The sequence below is a fragment of the Olea europaea genome, chromosome 10 (genome assembly GCF_002742605.1).
Source record: "Olea europaea var. sylvestris chromosome 10, O_europaea_v1, whole genome shotgun sequence".
In the NCBI taxonomy this organism is placed as follows: Eukaryota; Viridiplantae; Streptophyta; class Magnoliopsida; order Lamiales; family Oleaceae; genus Olea; species Olea europaea.
This window is the reverse complement of record NC_036246.1, coordinates 38623840-38637389: the sequence shown is the minus strand read 5'-3', so window position 1 is coordinate 38637389 and position 13550 is coordinate 38623840.

Below are 13550 nucleotides of genomic sequence, written 5' to 3'. Positions count from 1 at the left end.
ACTTTAAATGGGTTACTTCCCAATCTTATTCTCATTATCCTTTATTTGTATTCTTCAGTATTAATTGAAGTGAAATGTGAAGTGGTGAATGATGATTGGTTATTCTAATCATTGTTTTCACATGAAACATATATTTGATTTTTTCAGTACAGAACGACATACATATCGTTTTATGGAATTGTGAACGACATAGATATTGTTTTCTGAAATCCATGACAACATACACATCGTTATCAATACTGTATGATGTTTGAAATTTGATGAAATTTATATGTTGAATTACAAGTTATGGAACCATGGACATGGTATGGACATCGGTTTGTTATCCAATTGAATATGAGCAGACAGTTGAAGGTGCATGGAAATGGAAGTATCCTGAAAATGGCAAAGGGAAAATAATACATAACATTGTTGCCAAAACAATTTCTTACATGGAGCTATATGATAAAGTTAAGGAGGCATTGAATATCGATACGAGTCTCTACAAAATGGAAATTTAAGCTCTTGTCCTGATAATGTCCAAAGCCAACGTGAATTAGTATATATCTGCTTGTACATAAACTTTCCTTTGTGTAAGTCCTTTAAATGAAGTTGTTGAGAATCAAGAAGATTTTGCTGAGGAAGGATGTTTATTAATAATAGATGGTGGAGAACAAATTGGAAACATGAACAACGAGGAGGAACTTGATCGAACAGACAACGATGGTAATGATGACAATGGTGATGGAATATTTGTAGATTATAATGGTTTGACATAAGTGAAGATAGTCCCTGAAGAGTAGATGACGAAGTTAATTCTCCTGTAGCAGACGACAAAAATTTTGAGTTACACGCATGAACCCTGTAGTAGGAATATAGTGAATGGTAATGATGTTGAATGTACTCAGATTGTATCTACAAGTGTAAGTTCGCTTTGTTACGAGACATCAATAAAAATTTTGGAACGATTAGATGTGCGAGTCAACCAATTTTTTCCATCGAAATATGACCTAATATCAAAATTGCAGTTGCTAGCTGTAAAGTGCCACTTTCAATCAAAGTTAAGAAATCAAATAAAAGCACTTATACAATTGTTTGTATTGATGAAAATTGCAAGTGGCGCTTACGAGCAACTAAGATCGTAGAAAGTCCCATTTTTTAAGTTCGAAAGTACAATGGTCATTATTCTTACTCCATGAGCGTTCATTGCAGAGATCATAGGCATGCTTCATATATGATTATTGGAAACCACATTTCTCCTAAGTATGAAGATGTCAACTGAGTTTACAAACAAGTGGACATTATTAATGACATTTGTCGAGAGTTCGGCATAACCATAAGCTACACTAAAGCGTACATGGCTAAAAATTTTGCTTGTGGACTGATTCGTGGAAAACCCCATGAGAGTTATGCGAAATTGCCAGCATATTGTCATGTTTTGGAGATGCAAAATCCTGGTACACTGACATTCATTCATACTAATGATGATCGGCTCTTTAAGTACATTTTTATGGCATTGGGACCAAGTATACATGAGTTTCTCAACTCAATGTGAGAGGTAATTTTTGTAAATGGTACATTCTTGACATAGAGAATGAAAGGTACTCTACTCGTAACAACTTCTCAATATGCAAATTTTCAAATATTTCCACTTGCATGGGGGAGTAGTTGATTTGGAGAATGATGAATCCTGGACTTGGTTCTTTCAGAAGTTGCGGTTAATAACAAGTGATACGAACGACCTTGTGATTATATCTGACCATGCAACATGTATAAAAAATGGAGTTAGAAATGTGTTTCGATTTGCTCATCATGGTAATTGTACATATCACTTGCAAAAGAACTTGAAGACAAATTTTTCACGGTGTGATGTTACAACTTTGTTTAAGGCAGTACTGGAGGCTTATACTGGAACCGAATTTGAGTCCTTCATGGCAGCTCTATGCAGTAAAAAGGAGGGCATCAAAGAGTACCTATTAGAAGAAGATTTTCATTATTGGGCTAGAGCGCATCTTACCGGGATACTTTACAGTATCATGACTACGAATAATGCATAATCTATAAATGGTTTGTTGAAGAGTGCTCGAAAACTTCCCATAGTTAGTTTAATTGAATATATTCGTGAGATACTACAAATGTGGTTTTATGAAAGATATGTTGAAGTAGAAAAGTATGTGACCCAACTCACGCTAACATTAGAGAAAAAGATGTGCATAACATATAATGAGTCAAATGGGTTGGAAGTAAATCAGGTATCTCTGAACATTTATCAAGTTAGTGATAATTTAGAACACCACTTTGTGAATTTGTACGAAATGATGTGTACGTGTAGAAGATTTGATTTGGACAAGTTTCCATGCGAGCATGCAATTGCTGCCGCAAGGTTTAAAGGAGACGATGGCTATAAACTACGTACCCCCTTTTATACTATTATTTGTTGGAAGCAAACTTATTCTACATTCATATATCCTTTGCCGAACGAGGTCGAATGGCAAATTCCTAAGCATGTGATAGCCAGAGAAGTATTTCCACCATTGGCACGAAGACAGGGTGGGTGGCCGTCAAAAAAGAAGAAAAGGTCGGTTGGAGAGATGCCTGAGGCTCGAAAGTGCAGCAGGTACAAGGAAACTGGTCATGTTCAATCCACTTGCACAGGTTAAGCAGCTAGTCATTTATCAAGTTAGTGATAATTTAGAACACCACTTTGTGAATTTGTACGAAATGATGTGTACGTGTAGAAGATTTGATTTGGACAAGTTTCCATGCGAGCATGCAATTGCTGCCGCAAGGTTTAAAGGAGACGATGGCTATAAACTACGTACCCCCTTTTATACTATTATTTGTTGGAAGCAAACTTATTCTACATTCATATATCCTTTGCCGAACGAGGTCGAATGGCAAATTCCTAAGCATGTGATAGCCAGAGAAGTATTTCCACCATTGGCACGAAGACAGGGTGGGTGGCCGTCAAAAAAGAAGAAAAGGTCGGTCGGAGAGATGCCTGAGGCTCGAAAGTGCAGCAGGTACAAGGAAACTGGTCATGTTCAATCCACTTGCACAGGTTAAGCAGCTAGTAGTGAACCTTAGTCTTGTAACTTTACAATTTCGTACATATTATTTCAACCGAATGAAATGACCTATTAGATTTTGTAGTCATTGCGTTATTAAAATATTTTTGTACCGTTGGAATCAAATTAAAGTATTTTAGGTATTCATGTTCTCTTTTCCCACAGTGAAGGCAAACGAATGTCGTTTTAGTTTAAAAATTGCACGGATTAATATAACGAGTTCGAACTCGTTCTTGAGACACAAAACGACATGCATATCATTTCAATATTAAATACACACTGCTTCTCTGATTTGCGTAACGAGGTAGAACTCGTTATGACCATATATAATGACTTCGAACTCGTTTCGTTTAAAATTGATACTAAAACGAGTTAAAACTCGTTCCTGAGACACAAAACGACATGCATATTGTTTCAATGTTAAATACTCACTACTTTTTTGATTTTCATAACGACGTAGAACTTATTATTACCATACATAACGACTTCGAAGTCGTTTCAGTTAAAATTGATACTAAAATGATAACGAACCCGTTCTTGAGACACAAAATGACATTTATATCGTTTCAATGTTAAATACACCCTGCTTTAGTGCTTAAACAGGCTTGGACGTACACTTGAAACGACATTAGTATTGTTATGCTTAAAAATGACGTTTCCACCATCCATGGCCACCGACATATGTCTCATCGTACGTATGATGATAAAAAAGGTCATCGAGCAAGTTCAATTCACTGGAACGATGCTATGGTAACGTTTGTGATTCCATAGTTGTCTATCACACTCAGGTTATTTCGTAGAAACTCAGGTTGTTTCGTAGAAACAGGGTATCTCCGTTGGCCCTTTCAGAGCCATTCGAGTGCTACTAGCCCATTTGATACGCTATTTCGATCATCATGCATATGTCGGAGGTATGTCGAGCGGCTGAGGACGGTCGAAATGTCGTTTTTAGGCATAACGATATACATATCGTTATGTTTTCAAATAAACTACTTTGAGGTCATTTTAGATGTTATATAAACTGAAACGAATTAGAAGTCGTAGAATTTGTAAAGAAACGACATATATATCGTTATGTACTAAATAGTGAAACTACGTAACATTGTCCATGTCGTTTCATTACAAACTTGACGAGTTCAAAATCGTTTCCGCTGAAATAATAACTACAACGATATCGGTATCGTTTCTTCACAATTTAAACGACATTCATATCGTTATGCCTAAAAATGACGTTTCGATAGTCCTCGACCGTTTGGCATACCTCCGACATATGTATGACGATCAAAAAGGCGTATCAAGTGGGTTAGTAGCACTTGAATGACCTTAAAAGGGCCAACGGAGATACCATATTTCTATCCAAACACCCGAGTATGATAGACAACTATAAAATCACAAACGTTATCATAGCGTCATTCAAGTGAGATTGAACCGGCTCGATGACTTATTTTTATCGTCTTACGTATGATGAGACGTATGCCAGTGACCGTGGATGGTCGAAACGTTATTTTTAAGTATAACGATACTAATGTCATTCCAAGTGTGAAGAAACGATATCGATATTGTTGTAGTCATTATTTCAATTGAAATGATTTCGAACTCGTTGAGTTTGTAATGAAACGACATGTATGTTGTTTCAGAAACGATTAGACTACAACGATATGCGCCCAAGCCTCTTGAAGCACAGATGCAGTGTATATTTAACATTGGAATGATATACATGTCGTTTTGTGTCTCAAGAATGAGGTCGATATCATTTGAGTATCAATTTCAACTGAAATGACTTAAAAGTCGTTAAGTATGGTCATAACAAGTTCTACGTCATTACACAATTCAAATAAGCAGTGTGTATTTATTATTGAAACGATATGCATGTCGTTTTGTATCTCAGGAACGAGTTCGAACTCGTTTTAGTATCAATTTTAATTGAAACGGCTTCGAAGTCGTTATATATGGTCATAATGAGTTCTACGTTGTTATGCAAATCAGAGAAATAATGTGTATTTAATATTGAAACTACATGCATGTCATTTTGTATCTCAGGAACGAGTTCGAACTCATTTTAGTATCAATTTTAACTGAAATGGTTTTCAAGTCGTTATGTATGATTATAACGAGTTCCACATCCTTACGCAAATAAAAGAAACATTGTGTATTTAACATTGAAATGATATACATGTCGTTTTGTGTCTCGGGAACGAGTTCGAACTTATTTTAGTATCAATTTTAACTGAAACGACTTCGAAATCGTTATGTATGGTCATAACGTGTTCTACGTCATTACGCAAATCAGAGAAACATTGTGTATTTAACATTGAAATGATATACATGTCGTTTTGTGTCTCGGGAACGAGTTCGAACTTATTTTAGTATCAATTTTAACTGAAACGACTTCGAAATCGTTATGTATGGTCATAACGTGTTCTACGTCATTACGCAAATCAGAGAAACATTGTGTATTTAACATTGAAACGATATACATGCCGTTTTGTGTCTCAGGAACGAGTTCGAACTTATTCTAGTATTAATTTTAATTGAAACGACTTCAAAATCGTTATGTATGATCATAATTAGTTCTATGTCGTTATGAAAATAAGGACAGCAGTGTGCATCTTACACTATAACGATATGACAATGGAAGACAATGAAAAATATGTAAGCTTGTACATGTAAAACTCGACAACCTGATACGGACAATATGTAAACTTGAAAGTTATAGAAGACAATGGAAAATATGTACATTGAAATTATATTCAAACTCTAAAATAGTTGCTACTCCAGCTAAAAAACCAAGTCACTACATAATGTTATGAAAATATAAAAAAAAAACAACAACAAAGCATAATCTACGCTTCGAAATCTCAAGCCAACAATTCTGCAGCCAATTTCTTTCTCCATATTGGTACATAATCCGATCGAATTGTATTTACGTTCATATTCGCTTGCAGACATTCTATATATTTGATAGCGAAAATTCTGCAATCAGATCTACAAAAAAGTTGTAAAATTTTTGTATTAATTTTCAACACTCAAAATAACATGGTACTACTAATTATGAAATTAATCATTCTTACCCGTTCACTTGTTGGGGAACATCTTTCACGTTTGCAAATTTGAACTTCTTCGTAATATATTTGTTTTCACTAGTGACATGAAATTTTATTATCAATGGAATAACCTCCTGTAGAGGCAGAAAGTAAGCTTCCAACACTGCCCTGCAAATGTGACCCTTCAAACTATTGAACATAAAAATGGTTCGTTCCTCCATGTCGACTTGAACTACAAACCAATGGTTGCGGGTCCAACAAGAAATATACAATATGTGCAGTCCTTCCAAGGTTTACCGAGCTTAGAAGTAGCCCCCCTCACGTAATTAATCAGACTCTTAATACATTTGAGCTCTTTACTTGACTGTAACTGGCCATGTGCATTGACAATAAATTAATAGAAATAAGTGTTCAATATGCAACAATCTTGTCGGAATAGATTTGGAAATTTGGAAGCCCTTTCTCGTATCTAGTATAGGTCCTCGTTCATAATTTACAAAAATAAACTAATCAATTCAAACTGAATTCTTTTGTGACATTATCGTAAAATCATTAAAGTTGGATTACTTACACTGTCATTAATCCAACTATCCTCATTCAAAAGATCCATTAAACTTTTTGCTTGAATATCATAAAGCGCAAAGGTATAATTTGTCCGTGCATACAACAAAATCAACATGAAGTTATATTTAGGTAATACTGTCATTACTTTCACATGTACTGCAACTATATGTAATAATTTACCACGAAGATGTAGTTTTCATCCATTTGTAAAAAGCCTCAACCTTGATGGGATCCACTTTTGTCCGACAACTTTCCCCTCTTCGTCGAGTTTGTGTAGGGAGAACACAATAAACACGCTTTTCTCTTCAGATGATACCCTTGTCCTTTCGATGGATCGCATCCCGCCTCATCGATTTGTACACTGTCACCTATATGTTGCAAGTAACAACAATTAGAAATGGAAAATTTATTTCATTTAGATATAAAGATGTAAAATTGAACTTCGAATTAATTTTTACATACCTTGCCTGGATTCATTTCTATCCACATCATGCTTCTCAGACGTCACAAAATCAGCGATACCTTTCTCTAAGTCGGGATGCTCCTCCTCTAATACTATTTCTTTTTCAACACTTTCATCGATCATTTTTTCATTTTCTTGCTCATCTATATCATTCCCAGATCAACTTCCTTTTCCAAATTTTCATTCTTACATTTTTCCCTCTAACCTCCTCATCTAACTTTGGGTCCTCCTCAAGTGCTTCTACATTTCTTTCAGCAGTAGGCACATCTCTCACATCATAAAATCCAAGCTCAGTTTCCAACTTCTTCCCTCCTACATTTTTTACTCTAACCTCCTCCTCTAACTTTGGATCCTTCTTAGGCAGATTTACCTTTCTTTCAGCAGCAGACACATCTGTCACATCATCAAACCCAACTCCATTTCCAACCCACCCTTCGGTTCATATTCTGGTACATAAGTTGTGCTACTAGTGGCACCATCAAATGTACTAGTCGCTGGATGGAACTGAACGCCACAAACAATTCAACTAACCTATTAACTTTTTCTCCACTCGATCAAGTTGAGTCGATATGACTGCTTGTAACCTTCCTTCAAGTTTTTCCATTTTCGTTCTAAATAAATCCGCTATGTTGATCTCAAAACCACGCTGTGGTAGTTGAGCTGCTCTAGGAGACTCTTGGTGGTATGCATGATGTGGTTTGACATCATGCTCAGCCTCGTCTCCTTCGGAATGGTGTGAAGCACTCTCATATTCTTCTACGATCGGTGTTAACTATTTCTAATAGACCTCTTCAGTAGGAATCAATGTAGAAGTAACCTCCAACTGCAAATATTAAATCTGCAAATCATTAGTCATCCGCTAATCTATTTCCATAATTTGTTCCCATTAAACTCTTTCGACTTCAACACAATATCAATGGCGGTAGACACTAACCTCATCAGCATTTTCCAAGCAACCATTCTTGGAATTACATCCGAATATTTTGTAGCAAACTTCATTCCCAAAGTTGGAATCGCTTCGAATGCGCAAATCTATTATAAAACAAACATTACTATCTTATGACGCAAATTTATATATACAAAATATTACAAGTTAAGTATATTGTTTGTTCATACCATTATAGCGAGGAGAAAGTCGTGCAAAGAATACTGACAACATGACTCTCCTCCAACATCGGAACTTTTCAATTTACCTTGTATCTCGCGTCTGAATACATGCATCGTGTATTCAAATGAAATCTTCCCCCACGGATACTTCTCGAACCTATCCAAATCATCCACTAAGTCCAGCCACCATAAATTGATGTAGGCATTTTCCTTCGCGGTCCACAGGACGTACGCTAATATTACGATCAATCTCAACTTATACTTGTTGCTCTTTCTTTTCTTACAACATGCAAATGCATTGTGGATATCTCCCTTCGTAATCTTCCCTCACTACTCTTAAAATATTCTTTCACAATCCGACACTCCGCCCCAGAGTCTTATCTACATCACTCTCATCACCCGCATTTAACCCAGTTACTAAAACAAATTCTTCGAATCCAAACCTCGCTCGTTTATCTCCTATCTTGAACCACACTTCTTCCTTTTTGTTGGTCTTCATTTTTCGCAATACCAATTGATGGATGGCCTGTGAAGCCAACCTTATATCCCTACGTCTAAGTAGAGATCCAAAGTAGCTCTCCCGAAGCTTACTTTTGTAATTTGTATCCAGCTGGTCATAGACATCCTGTACTACTTGGAGTCTACATCTTGTTGTAATCGTAGCGTCAATTTGAACATTCTCCAAAGCACTGCAAATAATAAAACATGTACAAATATGATACAATTCAAAAAGAAAATAGAGAATAAATATTTATTATCTGCAAATATGATACAATTCAAAAATAAAATGGAGAAATTCCATATAAAAAGTATAAATCTTGTTGGGGTTTATATCACCTTCCAAACAAATTGAACAGATTTTCATTGCAGAAGAATAAAAATGTGAGCCAACTTCCTAGTGTTCAATTTGGAAGGCCAGAGAATTCATTTAGGTGACCACAAAGTGGATATTTTAGGCACAAAAGTGGCAGCCTCAAACTGAGATCAAATCATGTAATTATGAGCAATCATTCATTTTTGCATTAGCCAACGCCTCTTACACGTTTTTGTCAAATAAATATTTATTATCTACTTAACATTATGCAATATTTCTATGCTTTCTGGTCCCACAATCACGTCAATTAAATTTGACATTAAATAAAAATAGATCACACTACAGTTTAAAGATATATGCAATTTGCAAAATACATATCCTAATTAAAAAATGCAGAAAGATTGAGAAAAGGAGTGAGAGATGCGAAAGATTAAATACAAATCACATATAGCACACTAGCATAGTAAGCTCCATAGCCAAAAAGGGTAGATAAGTATGTGATAAAAACACGTTTGGCTCTTTTTTTCCCCTCTAGTTCGTTCTATCATCGCTAAAACTACAAAACAAGAGTAAATGAAAGTAACTAATCTCATCTTGTATACGTGTCTTAAGCTCATCAATGGCTTGAGCAAAAGGATAAGGACTTGGGAGCAAAACCAGATACATGTTTATGGTAATAAGATTCTCTAATAATTTATTCTCTCTTGCACCAAACTCAACACCGACGAGCTTAATATGTATAAACCCGATCATTCCAAATAGTTACCCATAGATGAAATTTCTACCAAAGACAACAGTTTACAATGATTTAGAAATGGCATTTTAAAATGCAATCTAAGTCCAATTACTCCAGTATATGATTGACATGAATCGGGAGCACGCTCTATAAATCCAGGTCTCACTTGATTTTGCAACAAAAATATTGATACATTAATAGTCCAAATCATGTGTAGTAATATAAAAGAAATTGCCATTAAGTCCATTAGTGAGCTATGGCATTTCCCCTTTTCAAAAAAAAAAAAAAAAAAAACTCGAATTGAAACACATTAACACCAAATTCAGTAAGTAAAATTAGGTCAATCCAAGCACACAACGGTGATTATGACAAAGATATAAAATTTGCTAAGACAACTCAGAAACCCAGTGAACAGTACCTAGTATAATGTCTGAGAATTTTTCACGTAAATAATAAATTATGTGCTTGAAATTTGAAGGATGCTCCCTCAAAAATTGGTCTACCAGATAGTGTTCGAGTTTCTGATGCTCCCTCAAACGGTGATTTCTCTTGCGTATGGAAGTGATGGTGGAGAAGAGAAAGGTCGCACAGTGTAGAAGAGATGGTTCGAAGGTGAAAAGAAAAAGGAACATTTGGAACTCTGTTTTGGAAAGGAATGAGAAGGAACTACGTCGTTCCTTTTATAATTTGAGGATCATTGTAGGGGTATAGTAGTCTTTTTAATTATTTAAATATTTATATTTTATATTATTTTCAAAAATCTAGTCAAAGCATTTTGAACAAAAACCAATTAAAATGCAGCCTTCCAACTCATTTCCCTTATAAATAAGGGGGATTGATTTAAAAGGCTTGGTCAAACTAAACATTTGTCCAAGAAGACCAAGAACTAAGACTTTTAGTTTAAAGGCATAAAGTTATTAAATATGGAAAATAGAATTTGTAAAAGACTAAAAATATCATTGTATGTAAGATGATGTTATTGCCCTAATTTTCATTTCAATTTCCTTTCAACCATAATCTCCTTCCCTCCTCTATGAACGAATCGACCACGATAGGTCCCTCATGTTGATTTTCTTATCATCATCTTCTTCTCTACTTAATGAAATCACAAAATCTACATTCTCATTTCCTTGAATAATCATTTGGTTGAAGTGAATAATAAAGTCTTGCTATATTTTTATTGAGCATTTGGAGAAAAAGAGAGGGTATGGTAAATTTTCAATATTTAAGCCACTTTCTTTCTCCATTGTTTTGAATCATCTGTTCATGTTGTTATATATATGTTTGTGGTGTTCATTTGTCAATAATGATTTTAAATTCATTTTATGATTAGATTAGAACTTTAAATAGGTTACTTTCCAATCTTATTCTCATTATCCCTTATTTTTATTCCTTAGTATCAATTGAAGTGAAATGTGAAGTGGTGAAGGATGATTGGCTATTCTTCTAATTGTTTTCATGTGAAACACACATTTGATTTTTTCAATACAGAATGACATACATATCATTTTATGGAATCGTGATCGACATAGATATCATTTGAAATCCATGACAACGTACATATCGTTATCAATATTGTATGATATTTGAAATTTGATGAAATTTATATGTTGAATTACAAGTTATGGACACCATGGACATGGTATGGATGTCGGTTTGTTATCCAATTGAATATGAGCTTACAGTTGAAGGTGCATGAAAATGGAAATATTCTGGAAATGGCAAAGGAAAAACAATATCTATTCTTGTTGTCAAAACAATTTCTTACATGGAACTATATGATAAAGTTAAGGAGACACTGAATATCGATACGAGTCTATACAAAATGGAGATTTCAGCTCTTATTCTGATAATGTCCAAAGCTCCAACTGCACTAATCATAATTCGTTGTGACAACAACGTGAAGTAGTATATATCTGCCTGTGCAGAAACTTTTCTTTGTGTAAGTCTTTTAAATGAAGTTGTTGAGAATCGAGAAGATTTTGGTGATGAAGGATGTTTATTAGTAATAGATGGTGGAAAACAAATTGGAAATATGAACAACGAGGAGGAATGGTAATGATGACAATGGTGATGAAATATTTGTAGATTATAATGGTTTTAACATAAGTGAAGATAGTTCCCGAAGAGTAGATGGCGAAATTAATTCTCCTGTAGCAGATGACAATAATTTTGAGCTACACGTATGAACCCTGTAGTAGGAATATAGTGAATGGTAATGATGTTGAATGTACTCAGATTGTATTTGCAAGTGTAAGTTCGCTCTGTTACGAGACATCAATAAAAATTTCGGAACGATTAGATGTGTGAGTCAACCAGTTGTTTCCATCGAAATATGACCTAATATCAAAATTGCAATTGCTAGCTGTGAAGTGCCACTTTGAGTACAAAGTTAAGAAGTCAAATAAGAGCACTTATACAATTGTTTGTATTGATGAAAATTGCAAGTAGCACTTACGAGCAACCAAGATCGTAGAAAGTCCCATTTTCGAAGTTCGAAAGTACAATGGTCATCATTCTTGCTCCATAAGTGTTCGTCACAGAGATCATAGGCATGCTTCATATATGATTATTGGAAACCACATCGCTCCTAAGAATGAAAATGTCAACCGAGTTTACAGACCAAGGTGACATTCGTCGAAAGTTCGGCATAACTGTAAGCTATACTAAATTGTACATGGCTAAAAAATTTACTTATGGACTGATTCATGGGAAACCCCGTGAGAGTTACGCAAAATTGCCAGCATATTGTCATGTTTTGGAGATGCAAATCCTAGTACCCTGACATTCATTCATACTAATGATGATCGGTGCTTCAAGTACCTTTTGATGGCACTGGGACCAAGTATACATGGGTTCCTCAACCCAATGCGAAAGGTAATTTCTGTAGATGGTGCATTCTTGACATCGAGAATGAAAGGTACTCTATTCTTAGCAACTTCTCGGGATGTAAATTTTCAAACATTTCCACTCGCATGGAGAGTAGTCGATTCGGAGAATGATGAATCCCGGACTTGGTTCTTTCAGAAGTTGCGGTTAATAATAGGTGATAGGATGACCTTGTGATTATATCTGGTTGTGCAACATGCATAAAAAATGGAGTTAGAAATGTGTTTCAATTTGCTCATCATGGTAATTGTACATATCACTTGCAAAAGAACTCGAAGACGAAATTTCCAAGGTATGATGTTGCAACTTTGTTTAGGAAAGTGTCGGAGGCTTATACTGTAACCGAATTTGAGTCCTACATGATAGCTCTATGCAGTAAAAAGGAGGGCATCAAAGAGTATCTATTAGAAGAAGATTTTCATTATTGGGTTAGAGCGCATTTTATCGGGATACGTTACAATATCATGACTACAAATAATGCGGAATATATAAATGGTTTGTTGAAGAGTGCTCGAAAACTTCCCATAGTTGGTTTAATAGAATATATTCGTGGGATATTACAAATGTGGTTTTATGAAAGACATGTTGAAGCAGAAAAATGTGTGATCCAACTCATGCCATCATTAGAGAAAAAGATGTGCATGACATATAATGAGTCAAATGGGTTGGAGGTAAATCAGGTTTCTCCGGACATTTATCAAGTTGGTGACAATTTAGAACACCACTTTGTGGATTTTTACGAAATGACATGTACATGTAGAAGATTTAATTTGGACAATTTCTCAAAATGCACATGCAATTGTTGTCGCAAGGTTTAAAGGAGATGACGACTATAAATTATGTACCCCCTTTTACACTAGTATTTGTTGGAAGCAAACTTATTCTA